Source organism: Furipterus horrens, unplaced genomic scaffold, assembly GCF_987537825.1.
Source record: "Furipterus horrens unplaced genomic scaffold, mFurHor1.1.pri manual_scaffold_17, whole genome shotgun sequence".
Lineage (NCBI taxonomy): Eukaryota > Metazoa > Chordata > Mammalia > Chiroptera > Furipteridae > Furipterus > Furipterus horrens.
In genome coordinates this window covers 109,665,138-109,686,188 of record NW_028327187.1, presented here as the reverse complement: position 1 = coordinate 109,686,188, position 21,051 = coordinate 109,665,138, and the positions used below count along the sequence as shown (strand labels likewise).

At 39.0% G+C, this 21,051-nt stretch overlaps 1 pseudogene; it reads left to right on the top strand.

The window, feature by feature from the left end:
• Positions 1-6,207: 6,207 nt before the first annotated feature.
• LOC149991811 (small nucleolar RNA U3) lies at positions 6,208-6,295 on the top strand (annotated as a pseudogene).
• The last annotated feature ends 14,756 nt before the right edge of the window (positions 6,296-21,051 follow it).

Here is a 21,051-nt window from a genome sequence, read left to right as displayed (position 1 = left end):
AAGCATTTAACAGACTCCTCCAGTCCCTGGAAGTAAGCTGGATATAAGCACCCAGCTGCCCTTATCATTTGGTTCTGACTTTGTCACTACATCTGAGTTCCTGTTCTGGAAAGTTGCTTAACATCTCAGTCCCCTACTACGGGACACCAGCTCTTATAAATGGAGTCTATCTTGGCTTCTGCCCCTCGTCTTTGATTCCAGTAATTCTCATAATATATTATTGTTGTTGTTTTTTGTTATTATTATTATTACCATTATTATTTTGACCTAGGGTCCTTGCATGAATCAGGGACCTGCCCCAAACTGCAGCTCCTGGATGATGCCTTGTTTTTTTTTTCCTTGATGATACTCTCTGATGTCACATAGCTCCACTTTCAAACTTCAGCTTCCCAGGATTATTGTGACTAACTGAGGATGCCAGCTACTTTATCCTAGGTCCCTATCCAGTTTCTGTCTGTGACTCAATGTTAATTTGCTCTTAGAATCCAAGCCCCTTCATATGTCCATTATCACTATCTTTCCAGCTCCCCCAAGCTGTTGTCCCACAGCTAAAGAGGGGCTAGTTCCAGGTCCCGCCTCCCACTTAGCCAGGTATAACTGACCCTGCCCCACCAAATATTGAGATATGACTGTAGATGCTGGAAAAGCTGTAGGTCAAGTGTTTACAGAGCTTATTAAGCAAAGAAAGAGAGAGATTTCTTTCTAGGAAAAAAAAAGGATGTGTTGGGGGAAATCTTGTGGGGAAACTCCGAAGAGTTTTTTCAGCCAAAAGCACAAAGGTGAAGAAATTTGAGAGACACATAGGAAACAAGTCATTCAATCTGGCTGGAGGAAAGAGCATAGAGCAGAGTGATTTGGTAAAAATAGGCTGATTTCATTTAATGGAGAGCCTTGAAGGTCAGGCAAAGGAGTTTGGACATCATTCACTAGAAAATGCAGAGCCACTAAAGGTTTCTGAGGAAAATGATGATTTAAGCTGCACTTCTCCAGGTATAAAGTCGTGTCTCTGGAGTATATGTAGAGTCTATATACTGGAGACCTGTAATGAGTAACTGATTTAAGACAGTCATAATGGGAAGGTAAAAGTAGGGACAATTACAAGATTATTATAGAGGAGATAGAATTAAAAGATAGGATGCCATAACTGATACTTATTTTCTTTGGCTTCAGAATTCAAAAATGATATATTTGTGACTTGCAAACCAGAAAGATGGTACTGTGTATTTGACAGAAATAAGAAATGCAGGTAATTGGGGTTCTGGTCATCAATTTCAATGTGTGTGTGCTCTGACACGAGCTGGGTGTCCTACAATTTAACTCAGTTCTGACACTAGCTGCCCAGAGATAGCATCGATTCCACAGGTTAAGAGTTCACTCAGTATGCAAATTCCAAGTCCAGGTTGTTACCTGTACTTCTGACTGAATGGCAATGGACTGGAGGTGCCCAGGACTCCCCTAACAGATTAGATTGATTTTCTAGAGTGGCTCACAGAAACATTTTACATATTAGATCACTGGTTTATTATAAAAGGACACAACCCAGGAACAGACAAATGGAAAACATGCATACGGTAAGGTGTGGGGAACAGGCCGGGAGCTTCTATACTCTCTAGGAGCACTACTCTCCCTAGATCTCCAAGTGTTCATCACCCAAAAGTTCTCCAAAACCCTTTCAATTTTTGTGTGGAGGCTTCACTACATAGGTTGATTAAATCACTGCCCTCTCATGATTGATTCAATCTCCAGCCCCTCCCCTTCCTGGAGGTTTGTGGGTGCTACCGAGAGTTCCAAGCCTCTAAGCACAGAGTTGGTTCCCCTGGCAATGAGCTCCCATCCTTCAGTGCTGTCCAAAAGTCACCAGTAACATAACAAAAGACACCTTATGGCTCTTATCACAAGATATTCCAAGCGTTTTAGGAGCTCTGTGCCAGGAATGGGTTGAAGTTCAAATACATATTTCTTATTATAAATCACAGTTATCACAGCAGGAGAAGGAGGTGGTGGAAGAAAACAGCCAGCTTACAACTGAACGTGCTAAACTATAATCTTAGAGGAAGGTACAGATAGAGATATAAAAATGAAAGTCATGGATTTGAGAGAGATTTATAAGGAAGCAGGTAAGGTCAAATTTAGAATCAGGGTCCAGTCAGGAAATGGGAAACACACCAATGATTTGAACAGGAAAAAAACTGAATATAAAGAATTGCAAAGGGTGGCTTACTACTGAAATGTAGAGAACTTAAGGTGTAGCTGAAATAACTACTGGAGAAAGAGGCTGCCCCTTCATCTCAAGGGCTGTGGGGAAAGTGAACAAAGCAGGAGCTTAGAAAATTTGAGGAAGCTCCCCACCCCCAACAGGGCTGAGATTCAGACCTCTGAAGAGATGGTGTTATTGCTGCAAGGAACATACCCATCCCCTGAAGTGAGGAGGAAACTGGAGGCATCAAAAGAGAACTGTATGAGTAAACCACCGCATGAAAAAAGCCACGGGGATCAATTGCCCACCCAGCCAATCAAGCAGATCGAAGCCTTGGGAAGAAGAAACGAACAAGCAAACACGAAGCAGAAAAGTCATCTGGCGCCCCTATGAGTAGAGCGTAACCTCGACCCAGCTGCCAACAGAGAAAACATGGTTTGCAGAGACCCTGTGCAGTGTTACAAATGCGGGATAAAAAAGGATGGGTTTACAGCCACTTGGGGCATTAGTATTTAAACTTAGAAAATGGGAAAAGGGGAAGCTAGACAAGAAACAGGATATGCTTAGAACTGCAGTAGGAGATGTTGACCACCAACCAAAGCATGAGAAAACACTATATTCAGGTTAACTAGGAGGTTATCAGAGACATCTGGGTGTTTCTTTTTAGTCTTTTTAGGCAAAGCTAATCTATTCTTCCAGCAGTCAGGATAGGAATTACCCTTAAGATATTGACTGGGAACATGAGAGGGACTTCTGAGGTGCTGAAAACATCCTATATGTTGATCTGGGTTGTGGTAACACAGGTGTAGTCACAGGTAAAAATTAATCAAACTGCATTTAAGACTTGTGCATTTGATGGTATGTATTTTATGGTTTAATTTTTTAAAGTCTTTTAAAATTTGTTTCTAAATTTAGAAGGTAATTTCGTACCTCCCCTGAGTAAATTTGGAAAATAAAGAGGACTTCTAGTTTTTGCTTTTACGGGCCATATTATTTGGAACAATTCTTATTAAAACAACTACAAATTCTAGATTAAATATTGCATTTAAAATTTTATAACCGCATAGTCCTGGCCAATGTGGCTCAGTTGGTTGGGTGTCATCCCAGAAATCAAAAGGTTGCTAGTTCAATTCCTGGTCGGAGCACAAGCCAGGGTTGCAGGTTCTACGAGAGGCAAGTGATCAATGCTTCTCTCTCACATCGATGTTTCTCTCTTTCTTTTTATTCTTCCCTTCCCCTCTTTCAAAAAATAAATAAATAAAATATTTTTAACCTGGCTGCTGTGGCTCAGTGGATTGAGTGTCGGCCTGTGAGCCAAGTGTCGCTGGTTCGATTCCCAGTCAGGGCACATGACTAGGTTGCACATCAGGTCCCCAGTTGGGGACACGAATGGGAGGCAACCACACAGTGATGTTTCTCTCCCTCTCTTTCTCCTTTCCCCTCTCTCTAAAAATAAAACAAACAAACAAATACATTATTTAAAAAAACCCTTCAAAGTAAGCATAAAGAAATTGACAAGATTGTAAAAGCCAGGTGAAAGAAATAAGTTAAATTAAAAAGCCAGGGACGTAAACAGAATGTTATTTGTTATTTTTGCTCTAAAAGCATTCTGCAAATCAGTAAACTAAGTTGCAAAATCAAGCTTTTGTTTTGAAAGCTAGAAGTGGAAGTCCAATAGGAGACCCTAACCACATTAAACTGAGACAAGAGTGAACCAGAAGTAAATTTGCCACTGCTTTTACCTCCAGGAACCTGCAGCAATATTTGCCTTGACTCGGAAAGAACAGATGAAGAATAGAATAGAAACCAAGATAAGGTGTTTCATCCGTAGTTTGGTCCATGCAAGGAATTGCAGCCCAAGCTCACATCACTGGACTATCCACAAAGACCTTAAGTCATGAATATAGTAGTGCCATCAGATACTAGACTCCTAGTTCCCTTAAGCCTCAGGCAAAATAAAAGCAAATGCTCATTGGAAGAGGCCACCTTCATCGTAGACCACCAGGGAATTCTCACAAATAAAAGTTCAGGGGCACCAGCCAGTGCCCAGTCAAACATAATCAAGCACACAGGAAATAAGGCACGATGAACAAAAAGCAGTAGAAACAGACTTCACATGTTGTGGTTATCTTGTATACATCATATACATACTTTTAAAAACTATGTTCTTTCTTTAAATAAATCACAGATAAATTTGAAATTATCTCTAGAAAAAGGAAGTTATTTTTTAATGGCATAGCCTCTGGAAAGAGAAAAGATAATAACTGGAATTAAAAGCTCAGGCACCAGCCCTGAGGTGGGGGCACAGTGCCCGGCGAGTCCTGCTTCTCCCATGACCCTCACCGAAATGCCTGCACCCAGTCCTGGAGACCTGGATAAAAGTGAACACTGTGGCTTGAAACCCCAAAGCTCACTTGTATGCAGAGTCCTGGAGTGACTGCCTGGAGGAAGAAGGCATCCGGAGGCTCTGCGAATACCTGGAGAACATGCAGGAGATGCCATTGCAGGGACTAGAAAATCGCTGGAAGCACACTGAAGGCGCAGAGACTCTGGGAACTTATGAAACAGGACATACCATACCACAATGACCCAGACCAAATCCTGCACCCAAAGATAACATGAAACAAGTTGCATCCGAACTGAAACATCCTGCTCTACAACCATCCTATTACCTGATAAAAGCTCGCAGCCCCTACCCCTCAGGGCTGGTGCACATCTCCACACCTAGCCTTTTCCCTCTTTTGGGACATTAAACATTAAAAAACCTTTGCTCTCTGCCAAAAAAAGAAAGAAAGGAAGAAAGAAAGAAAGAAAGAAAGAAAGAAAGAAAGAAAGAAAGAAAGAAAGAAAGAAAGAAAGGAAGAAAGAAAGAAAAGAAAGAAGAAAAGCTCAAATTGGATAGTAATTGGACACAGTGAAAGAAAGACATTGGATAGGACAAGGGTTGGCAAACTATGGTCTGCAGGCAAAACCTGGCCACTTCCCTGTTTTTATAAATAAATTTTTATTGTAACACAGTCATGCACATCTCTTTACTTATAGTCTTCAGCTCCTTTTGTGCTAAAATGGCAGAGTTGAGAAGTGACAGATACTACATAGCCTATAAATCCTAAATATTTACTCTTTGACCCTTTACAGAAAAAGTTGCCAATTCCTGAGCTAGAATAAACATCAAAAGAGTTAATCTGGAATTTAGCAGAGAGACAAAAAAATGGAAAATATAGAAGAAAGTTTGAGAAGTGGAGTGTAGCCTAAGAAGGTTCAATGTATATATAATTATAGCTCTAGAAGGGGAGCAGAGAGAATGGGGTAAAGGTACTATTTAAAGAGATAGTGGCTGAAAATCTTCCAGATCTGGTGAAAGAGTACAACCCACAGATTTTAAAAGCTTGGTGACTCAAAACCAGGAAAAATAAGAAACTCAAAGCAGTCACATCATAACAAAGCTCCAAAAATCCAAAGACAAAGAGGAAATCTGAAAAGCAGCCAAAGAAAAGAAGACAGATCATTTTAAAGGAGTAATGGCTAGACTGACAGATGACTTTTCAACAAAGAAACAAACAGAAACCTGGGAAGGAGAGATTTTCAATGTGCTGAAATGACATAACTTTCAACCAGAGGCACAGAGAACTCCTGGTTATTTTTGGTTTTGTGGTAGACATATTCCTTCTTAGTTGTGGAGGGAGACGGAGTGTGCCATTCTAGGCCCCCATCTTGGCCAGAAGTCTCTAATTCACAGTCTTTTAAAAGACTGTCAATTATACACCAATTAAACTGTGTTAAAAAATGCTGATGATATCAGATTTTGATAATAATGTGGAGCATTGAAACTCTTTTATACTGCTGATGGGTATAACTTGGTACAAATTCTTTAGAAAACAGCTTGGCATTATCTAATAAAGTTGAAGGTAAACAGAGCCAACAGCCCAGCAGTTCTCCTATGTGTACATCTTGGAAAAACTTGTGCACTCATATTGTAAACAAGATAAAGATTTAAAAGTGTTCATAGCAAGGCTATACTTTCAGGGATCATTTCTGTATTTCGTTACTAGAGAAGTTGCTCTGAATGTGTAGAGCACCAAGAAAGAAGGAACTCCTACCATTTGCGACAACATGGATGGAACTAGAGAGAATTATGCTTAGTGAACTAAGCCAGGTGGTGAAAGACAAATACCATATGATATCACCTAATAAGGAACACTAATGAACAACACAAACAAATGTGAAAAATAGAACCAGAGTCAAGTAAACAAGGAGCAGATTGACAGTGACCAGGGGGGAGGGGGTGGGGTGATGGACGGAAAGAAGGTGAAGGGTCTAGTCAAGGAACTAGTATAAATGACCCATGGATATGGACAATGGGGTGGAGATTGACTGTGGGAAAGGGTTGGGTTGAGTGGGGTGGGTAGAAATGGGGGGAAAGTGGGACAACTGTAATATAAAAACAATAAATAAATTTAAAAAAAATGTTCATAGCAACATAATTTGTAATAGCCCTCAATACTAAAACCACAAGTTCATCTTTAGTAAAATGGAAATACATGCTGTGGCATGTTCATTCAATGGAATGAATACACTACAGCAATGGTAATACACAGCTATATACTGTTACATGGATGAAATCTCAAAAACATAATGTTAAGCAAAAGAAGAGAGAGCAAGAGTGACAGAGAGAGAAGGAGAACCCAAACGGTATGGTTCCATTCAGCCAATACTCAAATCCAGGGTAAAACAAAGCAACCAAATGTGAAAAACAATGACTTGATTATCAGCAGTTAGAAGTTAACTCTAGGTCCTGGAAAAAAAAAACAAACAGTTTACTGTGATCTTTCAGGAAGCTCAGAACTAGTCAAGGGACATGTATGAATGACCCATGGACATGGACAATGGGGTGGGGACTGACTGTGGGAACAAAGGGTTGGTTGGGCAGAGGAGGGAAAAGGGGGGAAAATTGGGACAACTGTAATAGAACAATAACATATTTAATAAAATAAAAATAACCTTAGAATAGTTAATGTCTTTTAGAATGATTATGATCAATACATCGTGTATTTGAGTTAAACAGGACTTTGTGCATAGACCTAATCATTGACCCAGAAAAATATGCTGAAACCTGTCTGGTACATTTGGAGAAGAGTGAAAATTCATTGAGGGTGGAGCACTGAATATGTAGGAAGTGGCAGAAAATTAGTCTGAAATGGTAGATGTGACCAACTTATAAAGGGTTTTTCAATGTCAATAATATTCCTATAGGCAACAGGTAGCAGTAGAGAGGGCTTTTTTTCCCTTTTAAAAAAAGTTAAATAAATTTAGAAAAATTAAGAATAGTTTCAGATCTACATAAAAATTGCAATGATAGTACAGAGAGATCTCATATACCCCACCCTCAGTTTTCCTTATTGTTAACACCTTACCCTGGTGTGGCACATTTGTCACAACTAATAAACCAATAGTGATGCATTGCTACTATTAACTGAAAGCCCATAATTTATTCAGATTTCCTTAGTTTTTACCCAATGACTTTTTTCTGTTTCAAGATCCCATCCAAAACACCATATTACACCATATCATGTCTCCTTAGGTTCCTCTTGGCTGTAGCAGTTTCTCAGACTTCTCATGTTTTTTATAACATTGACAGTTTTGAGGAGGACTGGTCAGGAATTTTATAGAATTTCCCTGTATTGGGTTTTGTCTTGTGTTTTTCTCATCATTAGACAGGGGTTATGCATTTTCGTGAAGAAGACCACAGAGATGAAGTGCCATTATTGTCACATCATATTAAAGAAACATGTTATCAACATAAGCTATCACCGGTGCCATTGACCTTGATCACATGCTGAGATAGTGTTTCCTGGGTTTTTCCACTGTAGTTATTTCCTTCACCACTGAATCCCCCACAATACTTTTTGGAAAGAAGTCATTAAATGCAAACCACACTCAAGAGATGTGTGTATGTGTGTGTTAAGGTCCACCTCCTTGAAAGTGGAATATCTACATAAATTACCTGGAATTCTGGAGAATATGTAGTGGAAGAAGAAAAGAGGAACAAGGGAAGAAATTTTGCAGACACTAATTATGTGGAACAATATATGCCAAGTTCTAAATCAATAGATGAATCATCTTGGAACATCCGTGTATTTGCCTGTACCAGTCCGAAAAATAGCTAATAATCAAGAACATTTTGGTACTGTTTTCTCTCTTCATGTAATTTGGAAAATTTTCCATGTGGCTATTACAAAGGAACATAATTCATCCAAAAATGTATGAAGCATGCCAATGTAATTTTTGTATGTATTTTAGAGTATCAACAAAATAATAATAATAAAGATGTTTTCAGATTTATACAAATGCTATTGTTTAGAGCAGGAATTAAAGAAAAGACAAAATTGGTACTTTAAAAGTAGGCTTTGATTTTTAAATTATTCTTTTAATAAATTTTAAATTGTGCAATATTTAAGACATTGAAGAATGATGTATTAGAATTGGTAAGAACGATCTTTTAAATTTTTCCTCTGTTCAAAGGAACATTTTCTAAATTTCACATTAAGATGCTATTTGCTCTGAATTTCTTTTTGTAGTTTAACTCAATTAAATCTCTGGAGAACAGAAGATATTGTAGACAAAGTGTCATATCATGGGGGGGAAATTAGACTAGTTGTCAGAAAGCCTAGGATCCATATCTGATTCTCTTACTAATTGGTTTATCGTATGGCACTTGGCACTTCTGGATGTCTGTTTCCTCACTGATAAAAATGGGGAAGGTGTTGAATCTACCTGCCCATCAAAAGATAGTTGAAAGTCCGAAAAGAAACAGATAAAGGAAATTGCTTAAGAAAATGCAAAATACTGTGAAAAACAAAACATTGTTATTATTGAAAAATTCTGAGTGCATATTAAGGAACAGAATAAGGACTGGAATATCAAGAAAAGAAAGATAAGAAAATATCAACTTTTAATACTCCTTCCTTCATTCAATATATTGAGCATAACTATCATGGAATATTGTTTGGTGCTGAGGAACTCAGAGTTTTGAAAGGAAGGTAAGCAAGTAAATTGATACATTCAGAGGTAAAAACAGTCTACTATGAGAAAAGTGACTCATCCTGCATGGGAAAATAAAAGTAGGCTTCTCAGAGCAGGTGACATCTGAACTGGATCTTAACAGAGGAATTGGAATTTACAGGTGAGAAAATTTCAAGCATTCATGCTGTAAAGCCAGACATTCTCCTCTGTGATCTTTTGCTGATTAAATTCTGACAGTGAGGAAAAGTTTGCCCACCTATCAGAATAAACTCAAAGCTAATATCCCAGAGTATTTTATTAAATACAAAAATCTGAGATACCTCATTTCCCTAGCCTGATGGAGGTACTTATAGATGATTAGAGATTAGTCAGTATTTACATGAAAAGACCCCCAAATCCAGACCCAAGATCAAAAAGAAATAAATACTATTAGAAATTTACCAGAATACATACCCCATGGAAAGGGCTGGCTGAAAGAAAGTATCCCAGGATCCACCAGCATGGTGTAATTTAAGACAGACTGATGCTAAGATTACAATTTTTTCTCAATCCAAAATGTAAAGGAAAATTTCCTGTAAACTCGGAACTTACAACATGTACATAGATATTTTGTAATAACAAATGCTAGCAAACAGAATGGACCTTATGGATTCTTTAACAAAAGAGGAGGGATGAATCTTAGAACTAGAACTTAACAATAACTCAATTAGAAATAAGATTTCACCAGATATCAAAATGTTCTCTAAAACTATAAAGATAAAACATGGCTTAACTAGTTCCAATGGCAACCAGTAAGTGTTTGTTTTGGCATTGTTATGATACTGGTGAAGAAACCAAATTGATGGGATTGGAAATAGACTCATACAGTATACGAGAAGTAAGTGTATGATAAATGTGGCATTTCCGATCAGTAGGCAAAGGACAGTCTGGCCAGTTAAAAGTGTTGGAACAATTGGCTATGGGGAAAAAAACCAACCCCATACTTCATATGATAAACAAAAGGGAACTTCAGATGGATTAAGGGTATAATTAAAAAAGAAAGCCTCTAAGAATATTAAAAGAATATATATGGAAATGTGTTTATAAACTTGGTGCAGAGTCAGGCACCCTGAGCAAGAAAAAAAGTTCACAAATCATCAAGAGAAATATTGATAATTTGGCTAAGTGAATATTAAAACTTCTGTCCCATTTTAAAAGACACAAGTTTGAAGACAGGAAGCAGATTAGTAAAAAATATTTGTAACATATACTATAGTCAAAGAATTAATATCCATAATATATGAAGAACCAGAGTTTATTAAGAAAAACTAGGACTTCCAGCCAAGATGGAGGCCTAGACAGACATGCTGTGTCTCCCTCAACAACTAAGAAGGAATACAACTACCTCAAAACTAGAGACAACCAGAAGTTCCAGAAAACTGAGCTGCATGGAAGTTCAACAAACAAAGATGTAAAGAAGAAATACTCATCCAGACAGGTAGGAGCGGCGGAGCAGGGGCAGAGAGGATGCGGTGTGGTGGTGGCAGCTGTGGCGGGAGCGGAACGCCAGTGGAAAGCATGGTCACATATTTTAAAAACTAGGGAGGGACACCTGAGGAGTGCTCCCAGCACCAGACCAGACCACACAACTCACGGTCCTAGCACCAGGGAAAATAAAGCCTTATTGCTTCTGACTTTGCAAACTAGTGTGGGTTAGAGCAAGGAAAGAAATTGCTGGTCTCTCAGTAGAGTCTGCTTGTTTAAAGGGCCCCCACAGTCCTAGAACATCCGCAGACCCACCCACTCTGAGAACGACAGCCAGGGCAACAGCTAGAGAGGCGCCAGTCCCAGAGGGAAGTGGGAGAAGTACCTGAGCAAGTGGCATTGTTCCCTCTCAGACCCCTCCCCCACATATAGTGCCACCACAATGCAGTGAAATCAGTCCCCCTGTACTAATGAATACCTAAAGCTCTGCCCCTTACAAAGTAACAGGTGGGACAGCTCTACCTAAGACATAGAGGCAAACAAATACAGGAGCCTGTCAAGATGAGGAGACAAAGAAGTATGGCCCCAAAGAAGGAACAGATCAAGGTTCCAGTGGGAGAAGTAAGCAACGAGGAGACAGCCAACCTCACAGATGAGGAGATAGCCAACCTAACAGACATAGAGTTCAAAACACTGGTGATAAAGATGCTCACAGGCTTGACAGATATGCTTAAGTGTGGCAAACCCAAAAAGGAAGAAGTGAAGACTACGCTAAATGAAATGAAGAAAAATCCACACAAAACCAATGGTGAAGGGAAGGAAACTGGGGTTCAAATCAATGATTTGGAACATAAGAAAGAAAAAAAAAACAGTCAATCAGTACAGAATGAGGAAACAAGAATTGAAAAACTGAGGAGAGACATAAGAACCTCTGGGACAACTTTAAACATACCAACATTCAAATCATAGGAGTGCGAGAAGAAGAGGAAGAGCAAGAAATTGAAAGCTTATGTAAAAAAAAAATGATGAAGGAGAACTTCCCAAATTTGGTAAAGGAAATAGACATATTAGTCCAGGAAGCACAGCAAGTCCCAAACAAGCCAGACCAAAGAGGACCACACCAAGACACAGCAAAATTAAAATGCCAAAGGTTGAAGATAAAGAGAACCTTAAAAGCAGCAAGAGAAGAGAAGAGAGTTACCTACAAAAGAGTTCCCATAAGGCTGTCAGCTGATTTCTCAAAAGAAACTTTGCAGGCTAGAACAGACTGGCAAGAAGTATTCAAGGTGATGAAAAGCAAGGACCCACAAACAAGATTACTCTATCCAGCAAAGCTATCATTTAGAATGGAAGGGCAGATGAAGTGCTTCCCAGACAAGGTAAAGCTAAAAGAGTTCATCATCACCGAGCCATTATTATATGAAATGTTAAAGGGACTTACTTAAGAAAAAGTTCAAAACTATGAACACTAAAATGACAACAAACTCACACCTATCAACAACTGAATCTAAAAAATAAAAACAAAATCTAACTAAGCAAACCAGAATAGAAACAGAATCCTAGGTATGGGGGTCATTTGGAGTGTTATCAACTGGGAGAGGGAAGGGGGAGAAATGGGGGAATGGTGCAGGGACTAAGAAGCATAATTGGTTGGTACAAAATAGACAGGGCGAAGTTAAGAATAATATAGGAAAGGGTGAAGCCAAAGAACTTATATGCACAACCCATAGACATGAACTAAGGGGGTGAGATTGCTGGAGGAAAGGGGGGCATTGGGCGGAGGGGAGCAAAGGAGAAAAAATTGGAACTACTGTAACAACATAATCAATAAAATATACTTAAAAAGAGAAACAAGAAAAGCTAGAAACAGCCGCTAAAGCATCAATTACTTACATGCAAACTTTTATCCTCATTCCAGGCCTCTCCCGTGAGTGCCAGACATTTCTGTTCAGCCTCTAATTGACATCTCTTAGATAAATTAAAGGCTCTTCCAACTCACCAGATCCCAAAATGAATTTGTGATCTTCCTGCATATATTCCGTCCTCTCCAACATTCCTTTTCCTCTGTGGAAAAGAAATCAATCATTTAAATTTTTTTTCAATTGACAGAATCAATTGATTCTGCCAGTGCTCTGGGAATCAATTCTACCAATTGATCCCCAGAAATCAATCTACCAGAAAGCTATGAGTATACCTTGACATCGCCCTCTCTGTCATCCATCATTTGCGATCCTTCAACAAGCCCTGTCAATTGCACCTCACTAATAGCTCTTAAGTCCATCCACTTCACCCCATCTCCATCGCCACCTGCCTTATCCAAGCCACCTGGCCAGGGCTACTGCTCTACTTCCTACCTTGTCTGCCTGTATCCACTCTGTCCTCCTATAGTCTGTTCTCACTGTACTCTAAATGATCTATTCAAAAGCAAATTTACTCCTAGCATTCAGACTGTGGTCTTTAAATGCCACTTTCTACTAAAAAAATCTGAGACCCCTTTGAGAAATGGTTAATTCTGGCTCTGGGGCATGGAATACATGAGATGACACTCTTGCTGCCAGGTAGCAAGAAAACTAGCGAAAACTAGTAAGCAATGTCAAAAAGAACCAAGAATCACCTTAAGGAACCCCCACTGGCCTAAAATGAGGCAATTGGGCATAAAAATAATGACAGAATAGATTGAAATAAATTCAGTACATAAAAATCCATAGGTTCAATCGATAACATAAAAAGACTTACTTGTTGCCATTGGAAGTAGCTAAGTCATCAAAACCTTACTTTGAAAATTGGTGATGAAGGGGAAAGAATTAGTCTTTATTAAGCATAATCCTGTTTTAGGATTGCCAAATAATCCTAGATAATAGAAAAATGTTCTTCACAGAAGAATCCCAGCTAGGAATGATAAGATTATGAAATCGTGACTTTGAACACTCCTAATGGAGTAACTGATACAGATAATAGCAAAGATGCTAAAACCATTAGAGGAAAGGCTTCCGTGGAACCAGACACTATCAGGGTACCAAAGTATCACCCCACTGATTACTCAATGTTTGGAAAGAACAAGCATCCTTACAATGGATGGATCAGACTGTCATCGCCTGAACCCACTGCTCAATCTAAAAGGGGGCTGACAGGTGTTATATGCCTCTCAACGTGGTCAATATGAAATGCATAGCATTGCCTATGAACTGCTGTGGTCTCTAAACCATTGAACCTGAATCCAATCAAACCTTTAGATCTAACTTCTACGTTACAGAAAATACAGGGAATAGTGGAACAAGTTAAACACCATCATGAGGAAGCATCCAGACTAATTTAGAGAATGGAATATTCCACAAGACAACTCATCTGGTTTCTTCCAAGAGCCAATGGCATGAAACAAAATGAGGGAGGGAAGACTGTTGTAAAGTAAAAGTAAAAGAGATTTAAGAGACCTAATATACATAATATGTGGACTTTGTTTAGATCCTGATTCAAAGAAACCAACTTTTAAAAAAGACATTTTTTAGACTACTAGGGAATTTGAATATGGAGTGGGTACTAGATGATATTAATGAATTATTATTAATTTTATTAGATGTGATAATGGTATTGTGATTATGTGAGAAATTATTCTGTTTATTAGATATGCACACTGAAAGCTATAGAGGTAAACTGTCATAATGTCTGGGATTTATTTAAAAATATTTCAATTTTAAAAAAAGAGAGAGAAGAAGACAGAGATAGATGTTAGTAGCTGCTAAAATTGGGGTGATAGGTATATGGTGGTTTAAAATGTGTTTTTAATATGCCAAAAAATGAATATCTGGTTCTGTCAATTCCCTACCAAGAATCCCTCCATAGTTTTCCATTGTTCTTCAAATAAAGACAGAAGTCCTTACTATGGTTTATAAGGTCCTCCACAAGGTGATCCCTTTTTTCATCTCCAGGGCCATCTCATACCACAAGCGTTGCCTTTTAGAAATTAAGAATTCAGTTGGAGAAATGAGGGAGAGACATTTGGCATTACAGAATCAATTTGATTTTGCAAGACCACCTATAGAAATTGGTTATATTCTCTGCTGTCCTCAGCCATTCATTTTAGCAGCTGCCATTGATCTTAAGTGTGCCTTTTAATAAGTGTCCAGTGGTTAGGCCACTCCAGAGTGGACAAGTGAGAGGTGTATCAAAACCACGATTCTACTTATATGACTTGAAAAACTGGAATTATTTTTATAGAAAATGTCTACAAAAGGATGTCTTGAAGACCTTCCTTTAAAAGGTGTTTTAGGTCCCTTCCCTTGCCATCTACCACTGCCCTAATCTAAGCCATCATTGTCTCATCCCTGGCCTATAGCAGCAGTCCCCCAGCTGGTCTCTCAACCTCCAGTTTCTTCCCTTGTGGTCCATTTTCCATATGGCAGCCAGAATGAATTTCCACAATGCAAATGTAATCATGTCACTGCTTAAGTGGCTGCCTGTTGCTCCTTAGAGAAATCCTGAACTACTTAACAGGCTTGGAAAGCCCTTCAAGTCTTCCTTCTCTCTAACCTCATCTCTCTGCATTTTCCCCTTCCCCTGCCCCCCCCTCAAATTCAGAGACTGTAGACATACTGAGCTTCTTTCAGTTCCTCAAAGAAGTTGTCTGCCTCATTTCTAAGCATTTGAACGTGCTTCTCACTCTGCCTGGATGGCTCTTCCCAACACCTCACTTCATCCTTCAGTTGAGTTACTTCTGACTCATCCTTCAGTCGTCAGCTAAAATTTTGCTTTCTCTGCTTGTCCTTGTTGTGTGTCTAGAGTGTCTTCTATTCAGCGTTTATTGTGCCAGGTTGTCATTTCTCAATTAGTCTGAGTTTCTCAAAGGCAGGATCAGTGTTGCTTCAGTTGTTTCCACATTTGGTGCAACGCCTGGAGAGTAATAACTAGATAAGCATCTGTCGAATGAATGAATAAATGCTCTATAAAAATAGTCTCCTAGATAGCTTACCTGATGCCCCCTTATTCTCCTCTAATTCTTGATAGACTTATCTTTCTAAAATACTACTGTCACAGTGGTAAAAACATTTAATTGCTCCCCATTTCTTTAAGAAGGAAGTACAATAGTATTTAAGGGCCTCCATAGCTTTTTCCTATGCAATCTATTCAACTTTGTATTCTGAGTAAGATACGCTTTTTCCTCCAGAAATGATGTATTTTTTTTGTATGTTTGTTTGTATGTTTGTTTTGCAAGAAAAGAATTAAATTTCCCAGGGCTCCCCACCAGCTTTCATTTGCAGGGAGTGCAGGTGGCAAGGTGGGCATAGAGCCCTGGGTCCCCCAGCTAGCTATTCTAGAGCAGCTCAAAGTAGCTCAAGGGAAGAGAGAAGTCCTTGACTACTTTGCCTGTGAGGCCAGATAGCATAGTGCAGTGAAGGAGAAAGAAAGAGCAGGGGCTGCTGCTGGAATGATTGGATACACAGCTAAAATCTAATCTAGTTTCCATGGCTACAATGGCCTCTTGACACCTATCAGGCTGACTAGACCCCAGATCTTGTGCATAGAAACCCCCACATCTTCAGGATTGCACTTGCCAGCAGTAAACACTAAAAGAGCAGGAAGATGGCTCCCACCTCACTTCCACCCAGGGAATGTAGTTTTAGCTCCTATGGCACAGCATACACACCAGAAGGAGGTTGAAATGCATTCCAAGTGCCAGTCAGCCATATCAACCAAACTGTTACAGGAGGAATAAATGGCAGAAGTAGAAACTAAGAAGTGGAAGCAGCATCAGGAAAGTGCCAATGATTTTGAACTTTCTTTCTATTCATGAAAAAACTGCTCAAGTCTATGACAGTAACCTGATTGTCCCAAGATGATGTATATTTTCATCATTGAAGCTTTTGAGACCCAGTTTACTAACTCATAAAAATGAGATGATTATGCTGGACTTCTATTACTTTAGAAATAGTCAAACAATAATTACATTGAGGGAAGAACAGCATATTTTTTTAGGGAACAGGAGGAATATTTTGATCTAAAGCAAATCAAGTTTTCATGCTTTCAAGAATATATAGCATCTGTGATTGGACTGATTATTCATTGCCCAGGAAACCAATTTTAACAAACAGATAAAAAATTTTGCCATCAGCATACTGATTTAGTGCTTATATTTAGTATATCAAGTGTTTACATGTTGTACATAAATGATTGCCCCTGAAGAGATTGAACACAGCCTCTCCACTCAATAGACTTGTCTACCCAATTTTAACAGACTTCATTATAGAAAATTCAATGATACACTCCAGCTCAACCACAAAGTCAACAGTACTGGTATAGTTACTAAGGAAGTTTAATTGTAATTATTAGATGTGGTGGCAGCTACAGATCATTTGAGAATATATTATTATATCACTGTAACAGACAACCTGCCTCCATGTATTGCTTCTAAATTTTCTAGTGAGTAATGGGTTACATGAATAAATCTGTGCCTTGCCTCTTGGACAGGCAGTGTGCCATAGTAGAAGGATTTGGTTGGCTTCAGAGACCTCCATTAAGTCTCTACCCTTTAGCAGTTATCTTAATTATTTTTTAATTAAAATTTTTTCAATTACAGTTTACATTCAATATTACTTTGTATTAATTTCAGGGTGTACAGCATAGTGATTAGACGATCATATGCTTTGCAAAGTGTTCTCTCTTGAGCAGGTTTTTCTTTAAGATTTTTCTTTATTTATTTTTAGAGAGAGGGGAAGGGAGGGAGAAAGAGAGGGAGAGAAACATCAATGTGTGGTTGACTCTCATGCACCCTCTACTGGGGACCTGGCCCGCAACCCAGGCATGTACCCTGACTGGGAATCAAACTGGTAACCCTTTGGTTCTCAGGCCAGTGTTCAATCAATCCACTGAGCCACACCAGCCAGGGCTCGAGCAGGTATTTTTAAATGTAATTTTATTTTCAGTCTAGAACAAACTAAACGTGAATCCAAAGCAGAGTCAGCCACAAAAGATAAATAGCACGTGTTTGGTCACAGATGAAAAGTCATGATATAGCTTCTGCATCCATGAGATAAGGACACTCCAAACACTGAAAATCATGATGTACAATTTTTAAATTTTTTCTATTGTTATTCAATTACAGTTTTCCCAATCCCCCCCTACGTTATGATATATAATTTGATGTTTAAAATATCTCACATTCAAGTCCCCTCACACATGTGAGCCTTGACCTAGCCACCTACCATGTATGTTAATGTATTGGGCATATGGGGTGCAGTCCTCTCTTTTGCCTGTTGCTGTTCTGCTAGGTTTGTGCATCTCACACCTCCTTTGTCATTGTGTCACATGGCTGTGACAACTTTAAAGGACCTCGATTACTGTGAAATCAGGGTTTTGGAGCTCTAGAAGTTTTGACATTCACTCCATCATCATGTCATTAGTGAAAAGTCACACACAACAATGAAATCAGTGAGCAGCAAGAGTTCATGTTTCTGTGGCTGTGTCATCTGAGTGTTTACCTATATATCACTCAGGTATCTGTGCCCTGCAATTCTGACACACTTTGCCCTAACACCCAGGATAGAGTAATTTCTAAGGTGGCATGGTGAAAACCAAGATATTAGAACTACAGATTTCTCAACGATGGGGGAAACATTGTCTGGAAATAGTTCCCCAAGACAATATAAATATTAAAACAGAAACTCTAATTTTCTACACTGTGGAACTACCTGCAAGTACTCAGGAACATATAAACACAATTCATATGAAGCAATCACTGCCAGGTCCATCTTAATAATATCAAGGCATATAAGGTAGAGGGAGGGCCACAAAGTAAGTTTTAATTAGATGAAAGTTGTAATTAATATGAAATTGAAATGAAATCCACAAAAGAGGTTGGTCAGCGGAGATTATATCCAGTGAGAATTCAAGCTGCTGTAGTCAATTTTAATTACATTCCTGAAATAGAAGGCTGCAAACAGAATTTGAATAGATGGCTTAGATAAACCTCTGCTCCATTAACAAATTTTACTAGCAATATTCTCAGGCTTTGAAAATTAGAAGATGATAACAAGCTGATTAAGAAGTGTTCTAAAGAGGATTGTCAGAAAGAGATCCAAAAGTAGTGCGTTAATACAACTTATTAAGGATTTTTTCTAGGAGAGTAAGCATCACAGAAGTGTATGTTATTGGTAGTAAAGAAGCATAAGTACCATTTTTAAAATCTCTTTTCCCCTCTTTCAGGTCAAATTCTCTGCCAAATTCTTCTTATCCTTTTAGCTTCCAAAGTAAAAGTGAATATCTGCATTTCTGTAATATAGAATATTTCTGTATATTTCATAGGAAAGGTCAGTAAGAATAAAGAAGTCAAACTAATTTCTAAACCATTCCCATTTCTTCTATATTGTCTGCCATAGACTGGATAACTGCAAAGGGCTTTTTAGGTAAAAAATATTGTATTCATTTTATATGGCTGTTGTAACAAATTAGCACAAACTTAGTGGCTTAAAACAATAAAAATGTATTCCCTTATAGTTCTGGAGGACAGAGTTTGAAATTAGTTTCACTAGGCCAAAATCAATGTGTTGACAGTGCCAGGCTCCTGTTGGAGGCTCTAGGGATGAACCTGTCCCTTGCCTCTTCTTCCTTCTAGTGGCTGCTGGCATTCCTTGGCTCATGGCAGCATCATTCCAGTGTGTCTCATGAGGTGGCAGTCCAGATGTTAGCCAGGCCTGCAGTTATCTGAAGACTTGATTGGAGATAGAGGATCTGTTTCCAGTTTCACTCACATGGCTGTTATGCCTTACTCCCATGTTGGCTGTTGGCCAGAGACCTCAGTTCCTCACCATGTGGGCCTCTCCTGAGGACATGCAGCTTACTTTCCCCTGAGGGAATGATCTAAGAGAAAGACCAAGGGGAAGCTGCAGGGCCTTTCATAACCTGGTGTCAGAAATCACATACTATCACATCTACATTTTTAATTGGTCACACAGACCGCTGTAGATGAGAAAAATATTTTCTACCCCTCTAGGTTATTTGGCTGGTCTAATAATCAAATTAACATAAAATAGATTAACAGGAGAAAAAGACAAATTTAATTACATATATACAGGGTTCCCCTATATATATGGGACTCAAAGACAAATGGGGCAATTGAAGCTTATATTGCCATCCTGAGCTAAGGAATGGAGGAGAGAGGCCTGATGCTTCAAAAGTGAGGAGAGAAATTTACAGGACGATAAGAGCAGATGTTTTAGTATTTAGATATTTGTCCTACCATACAGGTGGGTCATTCAAATAAAAGTTATTTCTGGTAATGATTCTCTTTCTGGGTCAGGCCCCCTACCTAAATTCTTTTAGGCCTAATAGAGAAAAACATTTTTTTAAAAAAATTTGCTGGGTGCTGATTGCCATCAGCTCAAAATGATCCACATGTCATGTATTTTGCTCCTGGTTACCAACACGATACAATGTGGGGGGACATTACACAAGGGCATTAATACCAAGAGGCTAGAGATCATTGGGAGCCATCTTGGAGGCAGGCTACTGCAGCACCTGACTATACTACTCTATCCTCTTGGCCACTGATTTGTTCAAAGAACAGGCATATGAATTCAATGAGGCTTGTCAGAGTGTATTTCTGAGAATCGCATATATGGGTGCCAGAAATAAGAGCCATTTCCTTGGATCTCAAGCCGCTATGGTATAAGCCTGAAGATTTTGCTGGTCATGTTCCCAACCACAGAGAGGAAGCCCTTATGAAGTGGGAGAGAATGAAGCCAAACAGAAAGAACCAGAGCTAAGAGCTGAAATAAAGTCTTGCTAACATCTTGTGGGCCTTCAGTTCCTTCTATGCTTGAAGTTCACCCCTGGATTTCGTAGTAACACCAGCCAATACATTTCTCCTTTTGTGCTTAAGCCAGTTGACTTGGGTTTCTGACCCTTGCAACTGATAGGGCCTGGACTCAGGAACAGCTTGAGGAGCTTCCTGGGGAAAAAAACTCATCCTACAGGAGAACAGAGAATCAAACTTGCTGTAGTGACAGAGCCTTGGCTATGTGAGAAGTAACCCCTAGAAAGGAATAGGTCACTCAAATTTTTCTCATGGCCTTGCTCCCTTAGAACCAGGCCTAAGCTCTACAGATAAAGGAGGAAGGGTTTTTTGTTTTTTTTTGTTTTTGTTTTTTTTAAGTGGAAAAATGGTTTCATTATAAACTCTCTAGGAGTTTGGGGCAAAAGAAATCCCAATTTTGTGTACTTGTGACAATAGGGCACACCAAGAAGAAGGAGAGGTGCTTTTATGGCATAGGCACAAAATACAGTGAGGGCTTTGCAGACTGGAGACGTATGGCTCAAAATCACAGCTGATGCTGTGAAGAGGAGAGCTTTCTGTTTGCTGGTGCCCTAATGTTGGG